General features: G+C 38.7%; 1 pseudogene; it reads right to left on the bottom strand.

Moving 5' to 3' along the window:
• Positions 1 to 793: 793 nt before the first annotated feature.
• Positions 794 to 1,112, bottom strand: LOC132418367 (large ribosomal subunit protein eL43-like; annotated as a pseudogene).
• Positions 1,113 to 18,098: the final 16,986 nt, after the last annotated feature.

The raw sequence follows: 18,098 nt of genomic DNA, 5'->3' as shown, positions 1-18,098 counted from the left end.
AATTTATTTAACCAGTCCCCTATTTATGCACATTTATGTGGTTTCTAGTTTCTTTTCCCAGCACATTTTAAATAATGGGTGCTTTACCATATTTTAACATTTGTTAAGGCAAAACTTACTCCTTTTACAAAGTACTCCAATCAGTTTATTTTTCAAAGTGAGACAGTCATTTCACAGTCATTTCTGCTATCTTGCTTGTTTTGAAAATGAGATTTTGTTCCAAAGCGATTGATCTACCAAGGCGACAATTTTAGCAGAAATCCCACTTTTGAAGCCATCCTGCCTATAGAGAGGGTGCATTCTGATTTGCTCTCTGAGGGTGGCCTAGGTTGCCCGACCAGGTGAGTTAAGTCTCTCTAATTCAGGGCAGAGAATTAAAGAAAATTAAAAGGCCCACTTGACTGCAGCTCTAAAGTCACGTCCACTCAACAGTTTCATCAGTAAGAATGCTGACATTTTAATCTCCATTTACTGGTCTCCTATGCCTTATTTCTCAGTTGGTTAGAAATTATGAAGGGGGAAAAGGAAGCATTATGTATTGACTCCTTTAAAACCTTAACATCCACTACTCAGGTAGTGTTAATCTCTTGTTCTTCTGGTTTTGTTTGTTTGTTTTTGTTTTTTCCAACAAAAATTAGAAGGATTTTAATATCCAAGTCTTCTTTTAGAAAGCAAAATTAATGCAATGCAAATAAGAACATTTAACTAATAAAATTAACAACAAACCAAAGTAATTTTGTTACATAAATTAACCATTTATTATAGGCTAGCAACATTTCAAAAGGTGGTGCTTCTACTGGTCCTTCAATTCCTTCAGACTTCTGATGGCAGACTTTACTGTGACAGCAGAAGTGGTGGTGTGGTCCAAACACCACCAGCTACCGTTTTCATGCAGGAATCACAGTGCCAAATGCCCATAGCTCATCTCTTCATCTTGGTTTTGCCACCGAAGGAGCAAGTGTACTTTGCGTGCTGGCTGATTTCAATTTTCTTCACCATTTTCCTGAGGGAAGCACCGTAACGGGTCCCGTATTTACCCACGATTCCGACCTTCTTGGTGCGTTTAGCCATGTCGCCAAAACCTAGGTCCGAGCCCAGAGAGCTTTTTCTTCTGTTTATATATCTAACATAGTACTTCTTCTATAAAAGAATAATCGTATTCAGGGACTTCCCTGGCAGTCCAGTGGTTAAGACTCCATGCTTCCCATGCAGGAGGTGCAGGTGTTCGATCCCTGGTTGGGAAACTAAGCTCCCACATGCCACATGGCCAAAAAAAAGAATAATCGTGTTCATATTTTTCGTATCCCCCACTAGGCAGGCCTTCTCAAGTATAAAGATCATTTTATTCTTCTAACCCAGCACCTGGTATCTTGCTAAGTTGCTGGTCTTTAAAAAGGATATTTCCTTTTGAATTACCTTTGAAATAAAAGCTTCTCAAAAACGGTTTTCGAAGTTTCATTAGATTCCATCCACTAGTTGCTTATCTATATGCTTACTTATTAGCCTTTTAATAAGCTCTTAATATTAGGAATGCTAACTCTAATGAAAACCATGTTGCCCCGCATCTAGATTATGTCTCCTTAATTACAGGTTCTGCAAGTTTGCCTCATGGAGGGGAGCCCGTATGATTCAATGACCTTTGAACTAGATAAGAGAAAATGCACCCAAAGGTGGATGCTAGAGTTGGATGAACCAGCTCCTGATGAACGGGCAAAAGTATGCAGTTTCAGAGCTGAGAGCAGCGTGGGAAGAGAGAGCCCAAAAAGAAAGCAATAAGAAGGCACAGATATACTAAAGTGTAAAAATGGAGGTGATTATAAAGGTATCTGGAAACAGTTGCTTGGAATCTGTGTGCTCATATGTTGAGACATAATATCATAGTTGGGTGAACCTGGAAGACCACAGCAATACAAGGTTCCTGCTTTGACATCTCTTCCAGTGTGGTCCCATAGAAAGAGAAAATTAGTAGTCTAAAGTACATGATGTGGATGCTTTGATTTAAACATCTTCTCAGGATGGGAATTCATAGTTAGATGTCAAAGAAAGGGCCAGATGAAAGGTTCTACAAGGGTTTCATTGTAGGGTAGTGGATAGTGGTGTTATTGCAGTCCAGAAATGAATCCCCCGGTTTTCAGATTAAAAAAACAAGTTTAAAAAAACCCTTTTAATTGAGGTACAATTGACATAACATTATATTCGTTTCAGGTGTACAATGTAATGATACAACATTTGTATGTATTGCAAAATGATCACCACAATAAATCCAAGTTAACATCCATCACCACACACAGTAACAAAATTTTTTTTTCCCGTGATGAGAACTTTCAAGATCCACTCTCCTACTTTCAAATATGCAATACAGTATTATTAACTATAGTCACCATGCTGTACATTACATCCCATGACTTAGTCATTTTATAACTGGAAGTTTTACCTTTTGATCCCCTTCACGCATAAAAACAAGTCATTTTAAATTATTTTACTCAAAAGAGAACCAGTCAATAGGGTCAACCTCACTAGAGCTTGACTTATAACAGAATGCCACTTATAATTTAACAATTGATATCAATTTTTCTGCCACATTTATCTCCCCTTGTCTTCTGTTCTTGAAGGTAAATTGATTTAGTCATAGAATTAAGGGAAAAAGGAATGAATTTTTAATGTAACTTTTATTGCATTTTTCCATTATAGAATACGTGCTCATTGTAGAAAATTTAGAAAATACAAAAATACATAAAGAAGAAAAATTTTAAATTATTCATAACTCCCAAACCCTAAGAAAACCATTATTAATATTTTTGAGTATTTCCTTCCAGTCTTTTTCAGCATATGTTTATACGATTAGAATCACACTAAATATTATATCCTGCACTTTTATTCATATTGTAAAACTTTCTCCCGTTGTATGGACTGAACTGTGTTCCTCCAAAATTCACATGTTTAAAGCCTTAACTCCCAGGACCTCAGAATGTTACTCTATTTGGAGATAGGGCCTTTCAAGTTAAAATGAGGCCATCAGGGTGGGCCCTAATCCAATCTGACTAGTATTCTTATAAGAGGAAATTTGGACACACCAGGGATGGGTGCACACTGAAAAATAAAGTCATGTGAGAACACAGCAAGAATGTGGTCATCTGCAAGCCAAGGAGAGAGGCTTCAGAAGAAACCAGACTTGCCAACACCTTGATTTTGGACTTCTAGCCTCTAGAACTATGATAAAATAAAAATCTATTGTTTAAGCTGCCCAGTCTGTGGTATTTTGTTATGGCAGCTCTAGTAAACTATTACCCTTAGCATTGAACATTCTTCAAAATCTACTGTAATATCCTTTTGAAGTATTCTAAAATAACTATTATGGTAAATTGATGTTGTTCTCAAATTTTCACTATTATAAAGAATGCTTCAATGAATAGGAAATTGGATATTCTTAGATATATTTTTCATCAAATAAGAATAGTTGGATTAACTCCTGTACTGTACTCTGGAGAAAATTATGTCTGCTCTCAAGGTCAAGCCTGGTGATATACTCACAAATTCTTACTTTTGGTTCCATTATTTCTATTCTTCTCATAGAATACCAACTTTCTGGCAACCTCAAACAGATTATATTGATAATACAATTAAATGAATTCATTTTCTTTACATCGGTTACATTCCAGACTTGAGGATTAGCCTTTGATACCCTCTGTTAGATCTGAGAATTACTCTGAGCTCTTCCTTAGGTTAGGGAAGATATTCAGGTTTCCCTGATAAAAATTTAGGGAATGTCCTTGCCTCGTAAGTAATACACTACGCTCAGAGGGTGTCAGTTCTTGATTCCACTCCCAACTCTTGGGGGTTCGCTATCACAAAGTAGGAAATAAGCACTGATGTAGATATCAGAAAGAGGAGGAGCTGGCAATAATTCCCTACCCTGTGAAATGTATTTAGCCTATTCTACCTGTGACTCAGGTACTCAGGCTCCATTAGTTTCTGCCATGAGAGTGTCTTTGTGATATTGTGATTTGGTCTTTGCCTCCTTTCTTGAACAGAGATCCTAAAATCCTTGGAATTCCCTAAAAGAGGAGCGCAATCAAGGTGTCTTTTGTTATGTTAATGAGTGACTTTTGGACCTAGCCTAAGAATGGGGGCTGGTTGCCAGGAGAAACAACTTTCAGTCCCACCCTCTGACCTTGGGGGAGGGGAAGGTTCTGGAGGGTGAATCAATCACCAATGGCCAATGATTTAATCAACCAAGTCTATGTAATGAAGCTGCCATAAAAACCTCCCCAAAAAGGGAATTCCCTGGCAGTCCAGTGGTTAGGACTTGGCGCTTTCACTGCCGAGGGCCTGGATTCAATCTCTGGTCGGGGAACTAAGATCCCGCAAGCTGTGTGGTGCGGCAAAAAAAAAAAAAAAAAAAAAGCCCCAACAGACGGAGGTTTGAAGAGCTTCTGGGGTCTGGGTGCTCTCAGAGAGGGCACGGAATCTCTGTGCCCTTTCTTCATACCCTATGTATTTCTTCCATCGGGCTGTTCCTGAGTTGTACCTTTTTATAATAGACTGGTAATCTAGTAAGTAAAATATTTCTCTGAGTTCTGTGAACTACTCTAGCAAGTAATTAAAACCAAGGAGTGGGTTTTGGAACCTCCATTCTATAGCTGGCCGTTCAGAAGCACAGGTGACAACCTGGACTTGGAATTGATGTCTGAAGTTGGAGGCGGGGCAGTCTTGTAGGACTGAGCCTGTGGGATCTGATGTTATCTCCAGGTACATAGTGTCAGAACTGTGTTGAATTTAGGACACCCAGCTAGTGTCTGAGAATTGCTTGGTGGTATGGGAAAAACAACACGTGTGCGTGTTGTAACTGGGTGCAGAATTATAGTCTTGAACTAAATGTACCTGTCAAGCACAGCTAGGTCAGGAAAGGGGCCACCATAAGCTGCAATGGACATAGGGAGGCCTATGATCATAACTCTATCCCTAAGTGACAGAATAGGGGCAGAATTCACCTTAGAGGGGGCTTGAAATTTTCATGGAGACCTCAAATCGTATCTTCCTTCAACCTCTTCTGTTTAAGTCCTATGAAGCATTTCCTGTTATTCATCACCTCTTCTTTCATTTTATTCATACAACAAAAAGAATTATTGAGCTTCTATTACATGTCAGGCACCGCACTAAGACATGAAAAGTCAAGGTCCCTGTCTTTGAGGAGTTCATAGTCTAGTAGGGAAAGATGAGCGTGTAAGCAGATAATTACAACACGCTGTAATAATGCTATTACACAGTAAGTCCCCTACATACAAACGAGTTCTGTTCCGAGAGCGCATTCGAAAGTCCAACAAAGTTAGCCTAGGTACCCAACTAACACAACCGGCAACATAGTACAATACTGTAATAGGTTTATAATACTTTTCACACAAATAATACATAAAAAACAAACAAACACAAAAATAAAGAAAACATTTTTAATCTTACCTTGAAAAGTACAGTAGTACAGTACAACAGCTGGCATACAGGGGCTGGCATCGAGCGAACAGGCAAGAAGGGTTACTGACTGGAGGAGGGAGAGGAGGTGGGAGATGGTAGAGCTGAAGGATCGTCAGCAACAGGAGACAGAGGGCAAGCTGCAATTTCACTCACGCCTGACATTGATGGCATGCACGTTCACATCTTTGAAAGTTCACAACTTGAAGGTTCGTATGCAGGGGACTTACTGTATCTCAAAAGAAAGAACAATCCACAGTGTATTAGGGGAAAAGGACAGAGAAAAGCCATCCAGGAAGAACTCAAAGAAGAGGATATAAAACCTATCAAATAATCTACATGCTAGAACACTGATTCCAAACCAAGAAGGTGGGATTTAATGGTAATAAATACTTAAATGTCATATATTCAATTTTAAAACTTGACTTTGAAGGAATAAGATGGAGTAAACTGGCTTAAAATGATATGAAGAAAACCTGGAAGCTCTAAATGGGTCAACAATTTAAGTAAATCAGTTTTCTGTTGCTGTGTAACAAATGACCGCAAATTTAGCAACTTAAAACAATCCCATTTATTACTGCATAGTTTCTGTGGGTCAGAGTCCCAGCACAGATTGGCTAGGTCTCTGCTTAGGATCCCAGTAGGCTGAAATCAAGGTATAGGCCAGGACTGGGGCCTCATCTGGAACTTGGGATGCTCTTCCAAACTCACATAGTTGGCAGAATTCAGTTTCTTATGGTTGTGGGACTGAGACTCTCAGCTCCTAGAGGCCACCAGCAGTTCCCTGCTACATGGCCCTCTCCATAGGCAGTTTATTTCCTAGCAGTTTGCTTCTTCAAAGCTAGCAGGAGAGTTTCTCTCATTCTAGTTTGCTGAGATAGAGTCTTATATAACCTAATGTAATCATGAGAGTGACATACCATCACCTTTGCCATATTCTATAGATTAAAAGCAAGTCACAGGTTCTACCTGCACTCAGGGGAGGGAATTATACAGGGTGTGACAAATTGGGGGTCATTTAAGGGTATGTCCACCCCAGTAAGGCAGGTACTAAATATTATAAGAGAAGCACAGTATCCATCTTGTTCATTCAAACCACATTTACAGACAACCTACAATGGGCAAGGAGCTATGTTAGGCACTGGAGATGCAGACATGAAGAAAAATCGTCCCTATTCTGTAGAACAAATAGGTAGCTATCTAGAAACAAATAAGTTGGATTCATAGATATATCCTGTACCAAAATACAATCAAATAAATTCCATATGGATAAAAAAACTTAAATATAAAATGAAACCATAACAGTACTAGGCAAAATCCTACACATCTTTTTTTTTTTAATCTCAGAGCAGGGAGGGGAGGTGCAGCAGGAAAAAACTACTGCAAGTCCTTAAGGCCCTTGCCCAGCTAGCCTGTAGGGCAGAGGTTCCACACTGGCAAGCCTAGAAGACCAGAGGCTACCAGCCCTTTTCAGTGCCCAGCTCATAAAACAGGGGTGTCACTCCAAGAGGCCACTGTCCCTGACCTGATCTCCAGAGTAGAGGCTCAGAGACTTAGCTCAGGAGGAGAGGCAGTTCTCAAGAGCTATAAAAAATCCATTTTGTTGTGCAGTGGAGGCTAACACAACATTGTAAAGCAACCATACTCCAATAAAAATTAATTAAAGAAAAGGTGGTTGAAGCACACACACACACACACACACACACACACACAAATCCACAGGTAACATCATACTTAATGGTGAAAAACTGAATGCTTTCCCCCTATAATCAGGAACAAGACAAAGATGTCTACTCTCACTACTTATATTCAACATTGGAAGTTTGAGCTAGAGCAATTAGGCAAGGAAAAGAAACAAGATGCATGCAGATTGGAAACAGTCACTATTTGCAGATGACATGATGTTGCATATAGAAAATCCCAAGAAATCCACTAAAAACCAACAGAACTAATAAGTGAGTTCAGCTGGGTTTCAGGGTACAAAATCAATATATAAAAGTCAATTGTATTTCTATACAGGAGCAATAAACAAACCAAAAATGAAATAAAAAAGTAACTCCATTTATTTATAACAGCATCAAAAAGAATAAAGAATAAAATACTTATAATACATTTATCAAAAGAAGTACAAAACTTACATTCTGAAAACTACAAAATATTGTTGACAGAAATCAAAGAAGATGTTAAAAAATGGAAAGCCAGGGGCTTCCCTGGTGGTGCAGTGGTTGAGGGTCCGCCTGCCGATGCAGGGGGCGCGGGTTCATGCCTCGGTCCGGGGAGATCCCACGTGCCGCGGAGCGGCTGGGCCCGTGGGCCGTGGCTGCTGGGCCTGCGCGTCCGGAGCCTGTGCTCCGCGACGGGAGAGGCCGCAGCGGTGAGAGGTTCGCGTACCGCAAAAAAAAAAAAAAAAAAACACCAACAAAAAAGAAAGCCATCCCATGCTAATGGACCAGAAGGCTTGACATTAAGATGGCAATACTCTCCAAATTTATCTATGGATATAAGGCAATACTCATCAAAATTCCAATGGGCTTCTTTGCAAAAACTGACAAGCTGATTCTAAAGCTCATATGGAAACTCAAGAGACCCAGAATAGTAAAAATCATCTTTAAAAAGAAGCACAAAGTTAGAAGACTCACACTTTCCAATTTCAAAACTTACTACAAAGCTACAGTAATCAAGAGAGTGTGATACTGGCATAAGGACAGATATATAACTCAATGGAATAGAATTGAGAGTCCAGAAATAAACCTTCACATTTACGGTTAACTGATTTTTGACAAGGGTGCCAAGATAATTCAATGGGAGACAGAATAATCTTTTCAACAAATTATGTTGGGACAACTAGATAGTCACTTGCAAAAGAATGACTTTGGATGCCTATCTCACACCATACACAAAAATTACCTCGAAATGGATCAAAGATCTAAATATAAAAGCCAAAACTATAAAATTCTCATAAGAAAACATAGGTGTAAATCTTCATGACCTTGGAGTCAGCAATGGATTTTAGATATGACACCAAAAGCACAAGCAACAGAATTAATAGATAAATTGGATTTCATCAAAGTTAAAAACTTTTGTTCTTCAAATGACACCTTGAAGAAAGTGACATGACAACCCATAAAATAGGGGGAAATATTTGCAAATCATTTATCTGATAAAAGATTTGTGTCTAGAATATATAACGAAGTCTTACAATTCAATAATAAAAAGATAACCACTTCGCATCCACTAAGACGACTATTTTAAAATAAAAAAAAAAACAGAAAATAACAAGTGTTGTTGTGCCTTGCTGGTGGGAATGTAAAACGGTACAGTTGCTGTGGAAAACAATATGGTGATTCCTAAAAAATTTAAACATAGAATTACTATATGATCCAGCAACTCCACTTCTGAGTATATACCCAAAAGAACTGAAAGCAGGGACTTGAGCAGGTATTTGTACACCTATGCTCATAGCAGTATTATTTACAATAGCCAAAAAGGTGGAACAACTCAAGTGTCCATTGACAAATGAATGGATAAACAAAATGTGATATATACATACAATGGACTATTATTCCACCTTAAAAAGGAAGGAAATATTGACATGTGCTACAACATAGATAAACCTTAAAGACATCATGCTAGAGGAAATAAGCCAGTCACAGAAGGACAAATATTATATGATTCCATTTATATGAGGTTCCTAGAGTAGTCAAATGAATAGAGACATAGAGTAGAATGGTAGTTTCTAGGGGATGGGGAGAGGTGAGAATGGAGAGTTATTATTTAATAGGTACAGAGTTTTAGCTGGGGAAGATGAGAAAGTTCTGGCAATGGGTGGTGGTGGTGGTTGTACAACACTGTGAACATACTTTATGCCACAGAACTGTACGCTTTAAAATGGTTAAAATGGTAAATTTTATGTTATGTATATTTTACAACAATAAAAAATAAGATAAATAACTCAGTTTTAAAATGGGCAAAGGATCTGAATAGACATTTCTCCAATGAAGATATGCAAATGGCCAAAAAGAACATGACAAGATACTCAACATCACTAGCCATCAGGAAAATGCAAATCAAAACCACAATAAGGGGCTTCCCTGGTGGTGCAGTGGTTAGGAATCCACCTGCCAATGCAGGGGACACGGGTTCGAGCCCTGGTCCAGGAAGATCCCACATGCCGCGGAGCAAGTAAGCCTGGGTGCCACAACTACTGAGCCTGCACTCTGCAGCCAGCGAGCCACAACTACTGAAGCCCGCGTGCCTAGAGCCTGCGCTCTGCAACAAGAGAAGGCACCGCAATAAGAAGCCTGTGTACCTCAACAAAGAGCAGCCCCCGCTCGCTGCAATAAGAGAACCCACTGCAATAAGAAGCCCGCGCATTGCAACGAAGACCCAACGCAGCCAAAAATAAAAATAAATAAATAAAATAAATTTATTTAAAAAAAAACACACTGGCAGTCCAGTGGTTAAGACTCCACACTTCCACTGCAGGGGCCGTGGGTTCGATCCCTGAAAAAAAAAAGCCCACAGTAATATACCACTTCACACCCACTAGAATGATCAAAAAGACAGATAATAACAAGTATTGGTGAAGATGTAGATTAATTGGAAGCCTCATACATTGCTGGTGGGAATGTAAAATGGTGCAGTCTTTGTGGAAAACAGTCTTGGCAATTTCTCCAAAGGTTAAACATAGAATTACTATATGACCCAGCAAATGTACACCTAGATATTTACCCAAGAGAAATGAAAACATATGTCCACAAAAAAACTTGTACACAAATATTGATAGCAGCATTATTTATAATAGCCAAAAAATAGAAACAAATGTCTATCAATTGATGAATGGAAAAATAAAATGTGGTATGTCCATACAGTCAAATATTATTTCTCATTATAAAGAAATGAAGTACTAAAAAAAATACTAAAAGAAAGAAAAAGAAATGAAGCACTGCCACATGTTATAACATGAACCTTGAAAACTGTATGCTAAGAGAAAGAAGACAGTCACAAAAGAGCATACACTGTATGATTCCATTTATATGAAATATCTAGAATAGGCACATTTATAGATATGGAAAATATATTAGTGGCTGCCAGGGGCTGGGAGGGTTGAGAGGAATGAGGAATGACTGCTAAACTCTGTGAATATACTAAAACCCATTTAAATAGGTGAATTGTATGGCACATGAATTATAGCTCAATAAAGCTTTTTTTTTAATATACAAGTGAATTTTTGTGTGTGTGTGTGTGGTACACGGGCCTCTCACTGCTGTGGTCTCTCCCGTTGCAGAGCACAGGCTCCGGACGCGCAGGCTCAGCGGCCATGGCTCACGGGCCCAGCCGCTGCGCGGCATGTGGGATCTTCCCGGATCGGGGCACGAACCCGTGTCCCCTGCATCGGCAGGCGGACTCTCAACCACTGCGCCACCAGGGAAGCCCCAAGTGAATTTTTTTTAATGAGGGAGATCTTTAGGTTTGTGGATGTATACAAACATATATATATATATCTAATAGAATAGATGTAGATACATACATAGATCTCCAATACATATGGTTAAGTGAATAAAGATGTAAGACAGCATATAAGATTACATCATTTCTCTAAAAAAGAAGAAAAATTATATACATATATAATATATATATGCACAGTTGCTGTTATATACATAGTTTATCTCTACTGCTTTTCTCAACTGGGGTTCAGAGATTAAAGCCCTATAGAACATTATTTGTGTGAATATTTTCTTAATTTTCCCAAGAACTGTACATAACTAATGCCATTCTAGATGCACGGGTGATAAGTTTATTCATTACATACAACGGATGCCTTAGGGCAGGGGTCCCCAATCCCTGAGCCATGGACCGGTATCGGTCCTTGGCCTGTTAGGAACCAGGCTGCACAGCAGGAAATGAGCGGCAGGTGAGAGAGCGAAGCTTCATCTGTATTTACAGCCGCTCCCCATTGCTCACATTACCGCCTGAGTTCCAACTCCTGTCAACATAATGGTGAGTTGTATAATTATTTCATTATATATTACAATGCAATAATAATAGAAATAAAGTGCACAATAAATGTAATGCACTTGAATCATCCTGAAACCATCCCCACCCCTGGTCTGTAGAAAAATTGTCTTGCATGAAACCGGTCCCTGGTGACAAAAAGGTTGGGGACCACTGCCTTAGGGCATTAGGGCTGGGCTGCAAAGGGTGTGTATGCAGAAACTGAAAACCCTGGTTCCCACTGGGATGGGAATGGGAGGGAAATTTTTCCTGGTATGACCTTTTATAACTTTTGAATCTTGAACCAAAAAAGAAATATTAATAGGGACTTCCCTGGTGGTCCATTGGTTGGGACTTTGTCTTCCAGTGTGGCAGGGGGTGGGGTGGGGGGGCGGGGTGCAGGTTCAATCTCTGGTCAGGGATCTGGGATCCCACATGCCTTGCGGCTAGAAAACCGAAAGGTAAAAAAAGTGGAGGCAATATTGTAACAAGATCAACAGAGACTTTAAAAATGGTCAACATCAAAAAAATCTTAAAAAAAGAAATATTAATAAAAATTTTAAGTTAAGTTTATGAAAAAAGGAAGAAAATAAAGTTAACTAAAGCTGGATATAGAATTAATGAAGTATACATTTTTCTCACAATACAGTAGATCCTAAAGCATGTTTACTAGCTGAGGGCAAAAATCTGTGATGAAGATAAAAAAGTTTAAGAGATAAGAAAGAGAAGGAATAATATTGGCCAAGTCAGGACCCTGTAGAGATGGGAGGATATAGGACGCCGAGCACAGGCAGAAGATTATTGGCTTTTCACAAAGGGAGGTAAACAGGAAAGGCTGAGCACAAATTTTGTAACTATATTTTGAAGTAGAAGAGCTGGTATTTGGCTTCAATTTTCTTTATTAAGGGGAGGCAAGAACATCTTCAAAATGGGAGGGAATGGAGATGGAGCAGGCAACCTGAGAAGAGAGGTGAGGGAAGGTTTGAAACAGCATCTATGGGGAATGGGAGCAAAATCTAGCTAGTAATAGTGAAAGGATTGCTAGGTCACTGTGGTTCCTTTGGGGGCTTTGTGCATTTCACTTGGGGCTCCACATCTAAGAAGGGCTCTGCCAGCTACATGTAAGTTCAACAAAGATGGGAAGTTTTCTGGAAACTTTGTCATATGAGAACTGGCTAAATAAGCTAGAACTACTGAACTTAAATAAAATGAATCTAAAATGGGCAGATGGGAAAGGAGCCACGAACAATAGTCAAATATGTGATGGTTTGCCACATAAAAAAAGGTCAGAATTAGGAAACCTTCTAGCTCTAAGATTCTGTGATTTGCTCCATACTACTGTTATCTTCCCAAACAGACTATAAGCATTCACTGGCTGGTGAATGAATCTGCATAAGGACTGAAAGCAGACCACCACTGGAGTGATGGGGGTTAGAATGTAGTAGATTAAAGGGTGAATGAAAGGGGAGGAAAGGAAGACAATAAATACAGACTGCTCTTTTTAAAAGCAGAGCTATGAAGGAAGAAAGAAAAATAAATTGAACTAAAGAGAAATGCAGAATTCAGGAAGGGCACAGTGATAATATCTAATAGCATTTCATCGATTCAAAAATGCACATTTCTGGACTTCCCTGGTGGCGCAGTGGTTGAGAGTCCGCCTGCCGATGCAGGGGACGCGGGTTCGTGCCCCGGTCCGGGAGGATCCCACATGCCGTGGAGCGGCTGGGCCCGTGAGCCATGGCCGCTGAGCCTGCGCATCCAGAGCCTGTGCTCTGCAACGGGAGAGGCCACAACGGTGAGAGGCCCGCGTACCGCAAAAAAAATAAAATAAAAAAATTTTTTAAATGCACATTTCTTCATGTTTTTAACATTTCTGAAATTGGCATGCAGTTTATAATTACTGGAATGTCACAATTGCTGTTGGCCAGGCAGCAGTTGTGATATAATTGTCATTGCCTGACACCTTCTGGTAAGATCGAGAAAGTACCAGCATCAAAACTTGCAGAATGGTTGTCAGCGACGTGGAAGAAAACCCTGGACAAAAGTAGAATACTTCTTTCCCCCCACCAAAAATACTGTATTGCCAACATCCTTAATGACAAAGAATAATATTGTGAGGAAAATCCAGAACATATTGACTGAGCCAAAAAGTAATTCAGAAGACTCAGATTCCAAATGTGAAGATGTTTTAGAAATACCTTAACCAATTTTCATTTCAGGGTTCTTTGTAACATATGTACAAGAGTTATAGATGATAAAAATCCATTTCTAAACAAGTCTTAAAGAATGCTCCCAATAATTATAAAGTATAAATTATAAAAGCTAAAATAGTATTGTGTTATAATTTATTTGGCTGTATTTTTTCTTTCTTTTTTGTTTATTTAATTTTTTATTGAAGTATAGTTGATTTACAATGTTGTGTTAGTTTCTGGTGTAAGCAAAGTGAAATTTTTTTCTTTCTTAGTGGTGCATAAAACAAGGGTATGTCTTATAGTCAATGCTGTTTCAGATTAGATGAAATACAAGTTCTACATCTTGAATTAGAGTACCATACTAGTAGGTGTAAAAAAAAAAAGCTCAATTATAGGGCATTAAAAAATGTATTCAGGCTTCCCTGGTGGCTCAGTGGTTGAGAGTCCGCCTGCCGATGCAGGAGACATGGGTTTGTGCCCCGGTCCGGGAAGATCCCACATGCCGTGGAGTGGCTGGGCCCGTGAGCCATGGCCACTGGGCCTGCGCGTCTGGAGTCTGTGCTCCGCAACGGGAGAGGCCACAACAGTGAGAGGCCCGCGTACCGCAAAAAAAAAAAAAAAAAAAAAAAAGTATTCATTCATTTATTCAAGAAATATTTACTTAGAGTTTACTACATGCCAGGCACTGGACGCTGGATATACAGTGGTGAATAAGACAGACATTGTCTTCACTCTCACTGAGCTTAAGTGCTAGATAAGACAGCAGTTCCCAAACTGGTCCCTCAAAATTAGTTCCTTAAGATACTCCAAGAAAAAAAACAGTTCTGTGATCAGATTAGTTTGGGAAATGCTGCACACTAAATTCACTTTTTCACAATGTACATTATCACACTAAAGGCTTTTTAAGCTTTTGTTTCACTCTGCACATCCCAAACTTATTAATTATGTAAACCCAGAGTCAGAATTGTGATGCATAATATAAAATGAACTCGTACAAATCAACTCAAAAAAGACAAACAATATGGGCGAAGGACATCAACAGGCAATTCACAGAAGAAATTGGTTAATGACTAATACATCCGAAAAAATACTCAACCTCACTCATATTTAAGAAATACAAATTAAAATAATGAGAGCGCATACTTCTGCCCATTTGAGTGGCAAAAATGGAAAATGATAAATGACAAATAGTGTTGTGAAGATGTAGGGGGAGGATACTCTCATTCACTGATAGTTGGAGTGTGATGTGGGTCTATGTTTTAAGAGTACAATTTGGCAATATCTACCAAATTTACTTTATGAATTTATCCCACAGAAATACTTGCATGGGTGCCCAAAGATGTATGTACAAAGGATGTCTACTGCAGCATTGTCTGAATAGTGAAAAAACTGGAAAGAACCCAAATGCCCATCAATTGGACCTTTAATAAACTATATTACATCTACACAAAGGTCTACCATGAAGCCATTATAAAGATAAGAGAGTTCTAATTGAAGATATCTGAGTAAAGATGTGTGCTTATCTCTTCCCTTTTGACATCCATTAAAATGATAATAAAGGAATAAGGCCTTAACAGTGAAAAAAATGGGCTTAACGAATTTCTGGAAGATTGGAAATGTGTCAACTGATGAAACAGAATGGAACAAGGCAATGTACCTGGCAGAATCCCAGAAAGGCTCCTATTTCAGAGCTGGCAAGTATTCAAGGTCAAACTAAGAAGGGAGTCTGAAAACTATGGGGTGAATTGAAAGCCTGTCTATGAAACAAATGTCCTCACTGGTTCCCCATGATCTCCCCACCCATCATCCTCACATTCAGCATAGTTCATCCAATCTTTACCTCCCAGCAAAAAAAGAAAAGAAAAGGAAGGAAAAGAAAGAATGAATGAACGAAAGAAAGCAAGCAAAGAGAGAAAGGAAGAAAGAAAAGAGAGAAACAAAAAGAAAAAATAAAAGAATACGAGGACTCAGTAGAAATAAAATAAACACCTGGAGAAAACTAAAGGGTAGTATAGGTTTTGGTGCTCCAGTGCAAATGAAAACGCTTCTTAATCTGGCATTTGGGGTTCCCCCGCCTAAAGGCAACTTCCAAACACAAGTCTAAATAGAAGGCTGCTAGTCACAAGCCCTGACCAGTTACAAAGACGTCTAGTCCAATCCCTTATTTAGAGGAGAGAACTAGTAAGAAAATGGATCTACATACATAAAGCAGAAAAACCTATATCAACTGCCTATTCTTTCATTTATAAATATGAAGAGACAATTAAAGACCATCAGACATATGAAGAAAAACAGCATTATGAAAAGAAAGGCCAAGAGAAGCAAGCAGAATTAACCCCAGAGGAAACAGATAATTCAGAGAAGAGAAGATTTTAAGGGCCTACTAAGACCAAAGGGGAAAAAAGACCCATACTTAGACACTATATCATTTTATACCATCAGAAATAGAGAAAATTATAAATGCTTCCAGAAAGAAAAAGCAGGTTACCTGTAAAGAAACAAAAATCAGGTTTCTCATTAGCAACACTGGATGTTAGAATAACTCTAAAATTCTGAGGGAAAATTATTCTGAACCTAGAATTTAAAACCTAGCCAAATCACCAATCAAGTATGAGTACAAAAAGATATTTTCAGAAATGTAAAGATTCAAAAGAATAACTCCTGCACAGCCTTTCTTAGTTTGTTACTCTAAGATGTACTTCAACAAAACCAGGGTAAATCCCAGAAAGAAAAAGACATGGGAAACAAGAAATAGGAGACTTAACTCATGAATCCAGTGACAAAAACCCTCTAGGATGACAACTGGGAAGTAGGCCTGGAAAGCAATCAGTCCAATTTAGAATAAGAAACCAGAGTGCTACAGAAAGAATGTCTTCAAGAAGAATGAAATTGATTCCAAGTGATGGATAAATTAAGAAGCTAGAAAATATTAATGATTAGAAAAAGTGATCTCTTTCCTCAAAAAGAAAATATAAAAGGCAATTAGAAAATCCAGGAAAAACAAACAAAACTATACAGGAGAATAATAACAGAAATATGAAGCATTCCTGGTTTTATGGTGGACTAGGTATCTGAACAAAACCTCCGACAGAAAACCACTTAAGACACTGGATAAAACATAAAGCACCTTATTAAAAGCATCAAAGAACTGGTAAGATAAAAAGAATTAATAAGATAAAAGGGAACCCATATAGACATGTGATGCACTGAAGCTGTTTTGCCCTGGGAGCATTTGCAAAACCTGGTGACCTTCAGCTAAAACATTTGTGGACTCCTAGGTCCCTCCAAGGTGGGGAGTCTAAAAAAAGCCTTCTTCCTGTACCCCTGGATTCTAGCTTTCTGAAAGAATGCTCTTTTACCCTACTCCTCGAAAAACTCCCACAAATAATTTCCTGAGGAAAATGAGCAGCTCACGCTCAGAAATGAGTAAAACACACCTCTCTCACCAGAAAGCCTATTTTTTTAATATTGAAAATACCAATTTTGACAAGAATGTGGAGTGATAATTACTGATAATTACTAATGGCAGTGCAAATTGGTATAATCACTTTGGAAAACTATTTGGTAGTATCTAATAAAGCTAAACATGCATTTACTTTACAACTCAGCAATTCTACTTCTTAGGTAAACATTCAACAGAAATTAATGTATATATCCATCAGAAGACATGTATAAGAACACTCATAGCAGCTTTATTAATAAAAGTCAAACATTACCAATCCACCAACAGGAGAATAAATGAATAAACAGTGGCATATCCATACAAAGGAATATACTTAGCATTAAAAAGGAACAAACTATTGATACAGGCAACAACATGAACGAATCTCAAAAACATTACACTGAGCAAAAGAATCCAGACACAAAAAAGTATACATACTGTTGATTCCATTTATATGCCATTCTGGAAAAGGCAAATCTATAGTAACAGGAAGCAAATAAATGGTTGTCTGGTGCCATGAGTGAGAAGGATTGACTGGGAAGGAGCACAAGGGAACTTTCTGGGATGATAAAAATGTTTTCTCTTGACAGTGGTGGTAGTTACACAGGTGTATTTATTTGCCAAAACTCATCAAACTATATGTGTAGAATAGGTACACTGTATTATATTTTATTTTATGTAAATAATATTTCAGAAAGTTGATTAAAAACTTTAAAAACTTGTAAAAATGAGAGATATAATAATTGCAATTAAAACTTAATGGAGGGACTTCTCTGGTGGCACAGTGGTTAAGAATCCACCTGCCTATGCAGGGGACACGGGTTCGAGACCAGGTCCAGGAAGATCCCACATGCTGCAGAGCAACTAAGCCCGTGCGCCACAACTACCAAGCCTGCGCTCTAGAGTCCGCGAGCCACAACTACTGAGCCCACGTGTCACAACTACTGCAGCCCACATGCCTAGAGCCTGTGCTCTGCAACAAAGAGCAGCCACCACAATGAGAA

Source organism: Delphinus delphis, chromosome X (assembly GCF_949987515.2).
Source record: "Delphinus delphis chromosome X, mDelDel1.2, whole genome shotgun sequence".
NCBI classification, from domain to species: domain Eukaryota; kingdom Metazoa; phylum Chordata; class Mammalia; order Artiodactyla; family Delphinidae; genus Delphinus; species Delphinus delphis.
This window is presented reverse-complemented; position numbering and strand designations above follow the sequence as displayed.